At 34.3% G+C, this 12740-nt stretch overlaps 1 protein-coding gene across 7 annotated transcripts in view; it reads left to right on the forward strand.

The window, feature by feature from the left end:
* The first annotated feature begins 11520 nt into the window (after positions 1 to 11520).
* LOC128192717 (pericentriolar material 1 protein-like) overlaps positions 11521 to 12740 on the forward strand; it is a 28796-nt gene continuing 27576 nt past the window's right edge. For all 7 annotated transcript variants that reach the window (XM_052865630.1, XM_052865633.1, XM_052865632.1 and 4 more), the window contains exon 1: positions 11521 to 11609. The gene's annotated coding sequence lies outside the window, so the exon portion shown is untranslated. The remainder of the gene's footprint in view (positions 11610 to 12740) is intronic.

Consider the following 12740-nt stretch of genomic DNA (forward strand, 5'->3'; position numbering starts at 1 on the left):
CCAGAGACGTTGATTCACGACCCAGCTATACACTAGAAATAGTATACATGCATTGTAGTGAAGGGTATAACAAATCGTCACGACCCAGCTATACACTAGAAATGATATACATTGTACATGCATTGTAGTGAAGGGTATAGCAAACAGCTGATTTTGGCCTTGGGCAACATTTATGTCCGACAAATACCATCAATGTATTTTAGACGACCAAATGCTTTTACATTTTTTTGAATTCATGTAAAAAAAAAATAGCTGTTATTATATAACAACCTATGTAATTTTATCGAGTCAACTCTACAATTAAGCGGATGTGTACAGTGTACACTATTGCTTTTTTGTTCAATATTGTCTGTAATATATATTTTCTCTATGTTGTTTTATACAATATGAGAATAAATAAAAATAACAAACCATATGCCCTCATACCCAGTCAATAACTGCATGTCAATGTAAAGTATATCGGTTGTAATACAACAGTACCCAGTGTAATACGACAATGTCTCCATAACTCGACAGTGTACACGTAATACGACAGTATCCATGTAATACAACAGCACCCCTGTAATTAGACAGTGTACACGTAATACGGCAGTATCCATGTAATACAACAGCGCCCCTGTTATTAGACAGTGTACAGGTAATACGGCAGTGTCCATGTAATACAACAGCGCCCCTGCAATTAGACAGTGTACAGGTAATACGGCAGTATCCATGTAATACAACAGCGCCCCTGTAATTAGACAGTGTACACGTAATACGGCAGTGTCCATGTAATACAACAGCGCCCCTGTAATTAGACAGTGTACACGTAATACGGCAGTGTCCATGTAATACAACTGCGCCCTTGTAATTAGTGTACACGCAATACGGCAGTATCCATGTAATACAACAGCGCCCCTGTAATTAGACAGTATACACGTAATACGACAGTATCCATGTAATACAACAGCGCCCCTGTAATCAGACAGTGTACACGTAATACGACAGTATCCATGTAATACAACAGCGCCCCTTTATTCAGACAGTGTACACGTAATACGAAAGTATCCATGTAATACAACAGCGCCCCTGTAATCAGACAGTGTACACGTAATACGGCAGTGTCCATGTAATACAACTGCACCCTTGTAATTAGTGTACACGCAATACGGCAGTATCCATGTAATACAACAGCGCCCCTGTAATTAGACAGTATACACGTAATACGACAGTATCCATGTAATACAACAGCGCCCCTGTAAGCAGACAGTATACACGTAATACGACAGTATCCATGTAATACAACAGCACCCCTGTAATCAGACAGTGTACACGTAATACGACAGTATCCATGTAATACAACAGCGCCCCTTTATTCAGACAGTGTACACGTAATACGAAAGTATCCATGTAATACAACAGCGCCCCTGTAATTAGACAGTGTACAAGTAATACGGCAGTGTCCATGTAATACAACTGCGCCCTTGTAATTAGTGTACACGCAATACGGCAGTATCCATGTAATACAACAGCGCCCCTGTAATTAGACAGTATACACGTAATACGACAGTATCCATGTAATACAACAGCGCCCCTGTAATCAGACAGTGTACACGTAATACGACAGTATCCATGTAATACAACAGCGCCCCTTTAATCAGACAGTGTACACGTAATACGAAAGTATCCATGTAATACAACAGCGCCCCTGTAATCAGACAGTGTACAAGTAATACGGCAGTGTCCATGTAATACAACTGCGCCCCTGTAATTAGTGTACACACAATACGGCAATATCCATGTAATACAACAGCGCCCCTGTAATTAGACAGTGTACACGTAATACGGCAGTGTCCATGTAATACAACAGCGCCCCTGTAATTAGTGTACACACAATACGGCAGTATCCATGTAATACAACAGCGCCCCTGTAATTAGACAGTGTACACGTAATACGGCAGTATCCATGTAATACAACAGCGCCCCTGTAATTAGTGTACACACAATACGGCAGTATCCATGTAATACAACAGCGCCCCTGTAATTAGACAGTGTACACGTAATACGGCAGTGTCCATGTAATACAACAGCGCCCCTGTAATTAGTGTACACACAATACGGCAGTATCCATGTAATACAACAGCGCCCCTGTAATTAGTGTACACACAATACGGCAGTATCCATGTAATACAACAGCGCCCCTGTAATTAGACAGTGTACACGTAATACGACCAATCACTTTATTAATTTGCTTAGGGAAAGTATTTACTAATATTTTTGGTACACGCATTGAACATTTGGCAGATGATATATCACTTATTAAAGAAAGTCAGGCGGGATTTAGGAAAGGGATTTCCACACTTGACAATATTCTAGTTCTGCAGTTTTTAAGTCATACACTGATCAACAGCAAAACGAAATTATATTCTGCGCATTTGTAGATTTCAAACAAGCTTTTGATACAGTATGGAGGGATGGGCTCTGGTACAAACTTCATAAAGTGGAATAAATGGTAAATGTTTTACATAGTATTACATAAAAAATATGTACAAAGGTATAAAATCAAAAATATGTATTAATGGTTTTTCATCTGATCTTTTAATTTGTAATGTCGGTGTACGACAAGGAGAAAATTTATCTCCATTTTTGTTTTCCTTGTATATTAATGATCTAGAAGATTATTTGTTAAATAAAAATGTAACTGGCTTGTCTACAATTGCTGAGGGAATTGAAGAAGAACTTTTTTATATTTAAAAATGTTTATCCTGCATGTTTTATGCAGACGATACTGTTATTTTAGCTGAGTCTGCAAATGATATACAGTTTGGAATCATTCTTTGAGCATAATGAGGTGATAATTTCGGTCGGGGCGTGATCAAATCTAATAAAGCCCAGGGCTTTAATTATTAGATTTGACCACGCCCCGACCGAAATTATCACCTCATAATATTCAAAGAATGATTCCTTATTACTTATATTTATATTATTTCCAATATGTTCACTTTAAAACAACATTATTTTAAAACCACTATATTGTTTATGTAACACATACTAAGTATTACTACGCGTCGCAGCCAATACCGTATCTCGGTTATGCTATAAGACACGCTCCTTTTGTATCGCTCATGTTTTATGAAGTTATTGGGTTTTAGGGTTCAAAATTGATTCGTAATGTTATCACAGACAAAGACAGTTGAAAATGTAAATATTGAATTTTATAGATACTGTGATAGGTGGAAACTTACTGTGAATATTAGTAAAACAAAAATTGTTTACCTATTGAAATAGTTAAGGAATTTAATTATCTTGGTGTAATTTTCTCAAGAACAGGTTCATTTTTCAAAGCAAAAAAAAAAACGGTTATGTGAGCAAGTACAGAAATCCATGTACGGAGTTATAAGGAAGATTAGAACTTTTAATTTACCTATCGATTGTCAATTAGATTTATTTGATAAAATTGTTGTACAAGTTTTATTTTGTGCATGTGAAGTTTGGGGTTATGAAAATAAAGAGATTATTGAACGTGTCCATTTAAAATATTTGAAACATACACTTAATCTGAAAAGCTGTACACCTATATAGTTACATGGTATATGGTGAAACTGGACGATTTCCTCTGTATATGATCATTTTTACTAGAATGATTTCATTCTGTGCCAACATTATCAACAGCAGTGAAAACAAAATAAGCAAAATCACATGCATGTATGTAACTATGTACCTATATTTTTTGATAAGGGACAAATATTAAATCCGTGTCTATGCTCTTTAAAAAATGTTTTAGACAAATGTGGACTCTCATATGTATGGTGTGATCATGAATCATACCATTATAACTCCAGCTGGATTAAGACAACTATTTAAAACCAAAGGTTAAGAGATCAATTTTTACAAAAATGGCATAACAATATTCAGGAATCGACTAAGGGTGTTATATGTAGAATATTTAAAATAAATTTTGAATATGAACGCTACTTACTCTTGTTACCCAGTAAATTAAGAAAAATATTAGTGAAGTTTAGAACTACAATTCATCATCTTCCTGTCGAAATAGGAAGGTGGGGGTACTGATGAAAGAAGTAAACGTTATTGTAATTTGTGTAATTGTAACAAAATTGGTGATGAATTTCATGTTATATTAAAATGCAAGGCATTAAGTAAATAAAGAAGTCAGTTTTTAGATACATATCACTGTTCTTCTCATAACACTAAAAAGTTCTATGAAATCATGTCTTCAGTTAATTATATTACATTAAGAAAATTGTGTTTCTTTATTTCAAAAATTAATCACACTGTTCGTTCACCCCACTTAAATTACTTTCTTGACCTTTACAACTATATTGTATATATGTAAATATGTTTGGTCTTCTTTATGTACCTCTTGTACCATTATATGGCGTTGAGTGAAAAATAAACTGAAACTTGACAGTACAAGTTTCTTCTGACTATTTGTTTCTAAGTCTCAGTGTTTTAATGTACTTATATTTTATACGATCACTCTTTTCAACAAGCAGGCGTATTTTAGATCGGGATCGACAATATAAATTAGTAAAAAAGCTTCCGACAATGAATATAACTCATAACACAAAGTTATTATAAAGCTAAATTAATTTTTTGAAATTAAATATGAATATACTATTATTTTTCAGAGTGCAACATTGCCAAAATTTTGATATCATTCCAAAATATTTGAAATATTGTTTTTGAAAAATTTTTAGCAATTCATCCGCAGCGTCAAAATGGCTTCCATGGAATTTCTGCTGAACGCTGAGCAGTAATGCAGAAACACTTAATTTGAATTTACATCAGACAAAATGTAAGAAGCAACTGATTGCACATGTTGTTTGTGTGCTTATTTCACTTATTCAATCAATCTGTACAGCAGATTTTGCTGTCATTAATTTTTGAATGAGAAACTTGTGCACGCTTACGGTTATTTTCGGTCCCAGTTTCGGCATGTAACCGCTTGCACTAACAGATATGTATATTGATTTTTGAAGTATATCTTACCACAATGTCTACCAAATTTTGTTTGTTATACAGATTTTTTGTTCTTTAATGGAATTTAAGTGTATTACAATTCATGTATTACAATGCCACTGCTATCCCTAATGAACGTTGCAAATATATAGTACATTACATAATTAGTTTATGTCTAAATGTCCGGTATTATGATACAAACATGCGCATGTATTCACGTAAACATAAACAACGCAAACGTGCAGTTAACACATGACGTATACACTGTATATGATGCTATGTATATACATGTGTGTGGGGGGGGGGGTGAGTCCGAACCCTCCCTACCTCCGCTCCACCCGTCCCATCTATATCTACTCTTGACGTTCATTCTCCCTCAGTGTAAATGTCTATAAAACAGCAAATTCTGTGATGATTTGTACTCATTAGATAAATTCGCCAACATCGCTAGCATTTGTCAACGATGTACATTTGTAGATAGGATAGGAGATGAATTTCGTTATCCATGTTCTTATTCGTTTTACTCAACCGAACATAAATTATTTACAATAATAACAAAAACACATGATCAGTGAAGGAAGCGCTTATTTGCTGCATTTATTTACACGCACAAATACATAAATTATAGAGATTCTTTAAACTTCTTTCTGAAATAAAGCAAATTACATTTTATTATGCACTGTCCTTTGATTTTTAGATGTCATTAAAATAATAAGTGGGTGGGGATTGTGTAAATGCGGCAAAGAAAAGCCTCCGAATGAGTTAAGATCGTGCTCAACTTGAATACCTGTTATACAGGTTATACGCTATAAATAGTAGCTAATGGCTAAAGGTTCAGATATATATAGAAGCAAAACATATAACACGTGTTCTGGTACCTATGATAAATTAATTTAATTCATTGTGCAGATAAGGCACGTAGCATCGGGGGGGGGGGGGGGGGGGGGGGAGGGGGATCCCCCCCCGACACTTTTTCTCGCAGCAACTAAATTTTTAAAATTTACATATAAAAAATTGAATTATCATGGAGTTGTCCCTCCCCCCCCCCAACTTTTTTGGGAGGGAGGATGTTAAAAATTGATATGAAAATCAAGATTGAAATTGAAGTTATACACTACTTCACCCCCCCCCCCCCACCTTTGAAGATTTTGGGAAAGTCAAATCAAGATTTTTGGATGAGTCTGCCCCCCCCCCCACTTTAAAAAACGATGCTACGTGCCTGCAGATCTAACCATTAAAGATAAGAGAGTTTTTAGCATACCTTCATATTTCTACACACAACCAAATGTTTACATTTCAACAACTATTTAATACTTATAATAAAGTACTGTTGATTAATCTGTGTAAATTAATTAAAGTTCGAGAAAGTTAGCTCTCTAGGTTAACTGTCAATCATACTTTTTTCCTTTCTCCTTTTTTCACTTTTGTATTTTCACTCTCCATTGTGTGCAATGTATTATATGTATTATATGTATTATATGTATTATATGTATTATATGTATTATATGTATTATATGTATTATATGTATTATTGTTCAATTGGTTCTTCTCAACACTGTTATTTATGCAGTTCAGAGAATAAAGAAATTGTCATTGTCAGTTGGAGATTACAAAATGGAATAAAACAGGACATGGTGTTGATTGTTTGAGTATATTTTCGCAGCGATACACAGCAAAAAATAAAACTCAAAACCCGATCATACTGCTTTTGCAAATTGTATTTTTGTTTACTAGCCTCTCCTACATTTAATTATGTATTATGTACATGTATGTAGTACTATGACAGAGTTCATGTATACAGCTATTAGAGATAATGTCGATATTGTGTAATATGCGGGGATCCAGAGACGTTGATTCACGACCCAGCTATACACTAGAAATAGTATACATGCATTGTAGTGAAGGGTATAACAAATCGTCACGACCCAGCTATACACTAGAAATGATATACATTGTACATGCATTGTAGTGAAGGGTATAGCAAACAGCTGATTTTGGCCTTGGGCAACATTTATGTCCGACAAATACCATCAATGTATTTTAGACGACCAAATGCTTTTACATTTTTTTGAATTCATGTAAAAAAAAAATAGCTGTTATTATATAACAACCTATGTAATTTTATCGAGTCAACTCTACAATTAAGCGGATGTGTACAGTGTACACTATTGCTTTTTTGTTCAATATTGTCTGTAATATATATTTTCTCTATGTTGTTTTATACAATATGAGAATAAATAAAAATGACTAAATGAATAAAACAAACCATATGCCCTCATACCCAGTCAATAACTGCATGTCAATGTAAAGTATATCGGTTGTAATACAACAGTACCCAGTGTAATACGACAATGTCTCCATAACTCGACAGTGTACACGTAATACGACAGTATCCATGTAATACAACAGCACCCCTGTAATTAGACAGTGTACACGTAATACGGCAGTATCCATGTAATACAACAGCGCCCCTGTTATTAGACAGTGTACAGGTAATACGGCAGTGTCCATGTAATACAACAGCGCCCCTGCAATTAGACAGTGTACAGGTAATACGGCAGTATCCATGTAATACAACAGCGCCCCTGTAATTAGACAGTGTACACGTAATACGGCAGTGTCCATGTAATACAACAGCGCCCCTGTAATTAGACAGTGTACACGTAATACGGCAGTGTCCATGTAATACAACTGCGCCCTTGTAATTAGTGTACACGCAATACGGCAGTATCCATGTAATACAACAGCGCCCCTGTAATTAGACAGTATACACGTAATACGACAGTATCCATGTAATACAACAGCGCCCCTGTAATCAGACAGTGTACACGTAATACGACAGTATCCATGTAATACAACAGCGCCCCTTTATTCAGACAGTGTACACGTAATACGAAAGTATCCATGTAATACAACAGCGCCCCTGTAATCAGACAGTGTACACGTAATACGGCAGTGTCCATGTAATACAACTGCACCCTTGTAATTAGTGTACACGCAATACGGCAGTATCCATGTAATACAACAGCGCCCCTGTAATTAGACAGTATACACGTAATACGACAGTATCCATGTAATACAACAGCGCCCCTGTAAGCAGACAGTATACACGTAATACGACAGTATCCATGTAATACAACAGCGCCCCTGTAATCAGACAGTGTACACGTAATACGACAGTATCCATGTAATACAACAGCGCCCCTTTATTCAGACAGTGTACACGTAATACGAAAGTATCCATGTAATACAACAGCGCCCCTGTAATTAGACAGTGTACAAGTAATACGGCAGTGTCCATGTAATACAACTGCGCCCTTGTAATTAGTGTACACGCAATACGGCAGTATCCATGTAATACAACAGCGCCCCTGTAATTAGACAGTATACACGTAATACGACAGTATCCATGTAATACAACAGCGCCCCTGTAATCAGACAGTGTACACGTAATACGACAGTATCCATGTAATACAACAGCGCCCCTTTAATCAGACAGTGTACACGTAATACGAAAGTATCCATGTAATACAACAGCGCCCCTGTAATCAGACAGTGTACACGTAATACGACAGTATCCATGTAATACAACAGCGCCCCTGTAATTAGTGTACACACAATACGGCAATATCCATGTAATACAACAGCGCCCCTGTAATTAGACAGTGTACACGTAATACGGCAGTGTCCATGTAATACAACAGCGCCCCTGTAATTAGTGTACACACAATACGGCAGTATCCATGTAATACAACAGCGCCCCTGTAATTAGACAGTGTACACGTAATACGGCAGTATCCATGTAATACAACAGCGCCCCTGTAATTAGTGTACACACAATACGGCAGTATCCATGTAATACAACAGCGCCCCTGTAATTAGACAGTGTACACGTAATACGGCAGTGTCCATGTAATACAACAGCGCCCCTGTAATTAGTGTACACACAATACGGCAGTATCCATGTAATACAACAGCGCCCCTGTAATTAGTGTACACACAATACGGCAGTATCCATGTAATACAACAGCGCCCCTGTAATTAGACAGTGTACACGTAATACGACCAATCACTTTATTAATTTGCTTAGGGAAAGTATTTACTAATATTTTTGGTACACGCATTGAACATTTGGCAGATGATATATCACTTATTAAAGAAAGTCAGGCGGGATTTAGGAAAGGGATTTCCACACTTGACAATATTCTAGTTCTGCAGTTTTTAAGTCATACACTGATCAACAGCAAAACGAAATTATATTCTGCGCATTTGTAGATTTCAAACAAGCTTTTGATACAGTATGGAGGGATGGGCTCTGGTACAAACTTCATAAAGTGGAATAAATGGTAAATGTTTTACATAGTATTACATAAAAAATATGTACAAAGGTATAAAATCAAAAATATGTATTAATGGTTTTTCATCTGATCTTTTAATTTGTAATGTCGGTGTACGACAAGGAGAAAATTTATCTCCATTTTTGTTTTCCTTGTATATTAATGATCTAGAAGATTATTTGTTAAATAAAAATGTAACTGGCTTGTCTACAATTGCTGAGGGAATTGAAGAAGAACTTTTTTATATTTAAAAATGTTTATCCTGCATGTTTTATGCAGACGATACTGTTATTTTAGCTGAGTCTGCAAATGATATACAGTTTGGAATCATTCTTTGAGCATAATGAGGTGATAATTTCGGTCGGGGCGTGATCAAATCTAATAAAGCCCAGGGCTTTAATTATTAGATTTGACCACGCCCCGACCGAAATTATCACCTCATAATATTCAAAGAATGATTCCTTATTACTTATATTTATATTATTTCCAATATGTTCACTTTAAAACAACATTATTTTAAAACCACTATATTGTTTATGTAACACATACTAAGTATTACTACGCGTCGCAGCCAATACCGTATCTCGGTTATGCTATAAGACACGCTCCTTTTGTATCGCTCATGTTTTATGAAGTTATTGGGTTTTAGGGTTCAAAATTGATTCGTAATGTTATCACAGACAAAGACAGTTGAAAATGTAAATATTGAATTTTATAGATACTGTGATAGGTGGAAACTTACTGTGAATATTAGTAAAACAAAAATTGTTTACCTATTGAAATAGTTAAGGAATTTAATTATCTTGGTGTAATTTTCTCAAGAACAGGTTCATTTTTCAAAGCAAAAAAAAAAACGGTTATGTGAGCAAGTACAGAAATCCATGTACGGAGTTATAAGGAAGATTAGAACTTTTAATTTACCTATCGATTGTCAATTAGATTTATTTGATAAAATTGTTGTACAAGTTTTATTTTGTGCATGTGAAGTTTGGGGTTATGAAAATAAAGAGATTATTGAACGTGTCCATTTAAAATATTTGAAACATACACTTAATCTGAAAAGCTGTACACCTATATAGTTACATGGTATATGGTGAAACTGGACGATTTCCTCTGTATATGATCATTTTTACTAGAATGATTTCATTCTGTGCCAACATTATCAACAGCAGTGAAAACAAAATAAGCAAAATCACATGCATGTATGTAACTATGTACCTATATTTTTTGATAAGGGACAAATATTAAATCCGTGTCTATGCTCTTTAAAAAATGTTTTAGACAAATGTGGACTCTCATATGTATGGTGTGATCATGAATCATACCATTATAACTCCAGCTGGATTAAGACAACTATTTAAAACCAAAGGTTAAGAGATCAATTTTTACAAAAATGGCATAACAATATTCAGGAATCGACTAAGGGTGTTATATGTAGAATATTTAAAATAAATTTTGAATATGAACGCTACTTACTCTTGTTACCCAGTAAATTAAGAAAAATATTAGTGAAGTTTAGAACTACAATTCATCATCTTCCTGTCGAAATAGGAAGGTGGGGGTACTGATGAAAGAAGTAAACGTTATTGTAATTTGTGTAATTGTAACAAAATTGGTGATGAATTTCATGTTATATTAAAATGCAAGGCATTAAGTAAATAAAGAAGTCAGTTTTTAGATACATATCACTGTTCTTCTCATAACACTAAAAAGTTCTATGAAATCATGTCTTCAGTTAATTATATTACATTAAGAAAATTGTGTTTCTTTATTTCAAAAATTAATCACACTGTTCGTTCACCCCACTTAAATTACTTTCTTGACCTTTACAACTATATTGTATATATGTAAATATGTTTGGTCTTCTTTATGTACCTCTTGTACCATTATATGGCGTTGAGTGAAAAATAAACTGAAACTTGACAGTACAAGTTTCTTCTGACTATTTGTTTCTAAGTCTCAGTGTTTTAATGTACTTATATTTTATACGATCACTCTTTTCAACAAGCAGGCGTATTTTAGATCGGGATCGACAATATAAATTAGTAAAAAAGCTTCCGACAATGAATATAACTCATAATACAAAGTTATTATAAAGCTAAATTAATTTTTTGAAATTAAATATGAATATACTATTATTTTTCAGAGTGCAACATTGCCAAAATTTTGATATCATTCCAAAATATTTGAAATATTGTTTTTGAAAAATTTTTAGCAATTCATCCGCAGCGTCAAAATGGCTTCCATGGAATTTCTGCTGAACGCTGAGCAGTAATGCAGAAACACTTAATTTGAATTTACATCAGACAAAATGTAAGAAGCAACTGATTGCACATGTTGTTTGTGTGCTTATTTCACTTATTCAATCAATCTGTACAGCAGATTTTGCTGTCATTAATTTTTGAATGAGAAACTTGTGCACGCTTACGGTTATTTTCGGTCCCAGTTTCGGCATGTAACCGCTTGCACTAACAGATATGTATATTGATTTTTGAAGTATATCTTACCACAATGTCTACCAAATTTTGTTTGTTATACAGATTTTTTGTTCTTTAATGGAATTTAAGTGTATTACAATTCAAGTAAAATAAACTTATCTACATGCAGACCGAATTTTCTCGGAATCCGTCACCATATAAAAACATGCAAATGAAATCCATTGTATAAATATTTAAAAATAATATGTTTTACGGTGCGACCGTTGGGGCGAGCACAGCATGTGATCAAACAATGAATTATAATAAATTAATAAAATAAAATTAACAACGTGAAATTTGAATGCCAAAAAATAAAACATACCTATTTTTCAGTAAATTTTCATTATTCCTAGTTTATAAGATTTGTTATAATTTATTTATTTATATGTAGAACAATAGTTTAATCTCAGATACAATGTTGTTAAATAATAAAGATTTTAATATATAAATATTCATTGCACTGCATCTCCTCTTTTAAAGTGATTGTGATTATGATTGATTGATATGGATTTGCCCCTCCACTTAAAAAAAAATAATTAATGTTTAATTTTATTTTTAATTTATGCTTAAAAATATTTGCTTATCATGTTAAAAGAACATGGTGTTGCCCCCCCCCCCCCCCCCCTGCATGTAATAAATGGAAGTGAAAATAAAGAAACCATTGAACTGCTAAAGAGCTGAGGGATTAGAATTTTCATGATTTATTTTTCTTTTTGCTTGCAAAGATTTTTTGGATGAGGCTGCCATCCACCCACCCACCCCCTTTAAAAAAAGGCGCTGCTACGTATAAAGTAACGTTTCAGGAAATTACCGTAATTATAGTGAATAAAATATTTGTGAGCATTCATCCAAATTAGTGCAATTTACAACTGTTTCCTGTATCTGAAGAAATGTCCTTATTCGTCAGCTGTTCTTTATCTTAGCCTTTGCAAGATTTTGAGAGGATTTTGGTCATTTCAGCAGATTT

The sequence above is a fragment of the Crassostrea angulata genome, chromosome 7 (genome assembly GCF_025612915.1).
Source record: "Crassostrea angulata isolate pt1a10 chromosome 7, ASM2561291v2, whole genome shotgun sequence".
NCBI lineage: Eukaryota > Metazoa > Mollusca > Bivalvia > Ostreida > Ostreidae > Magallana > Magallana angulata.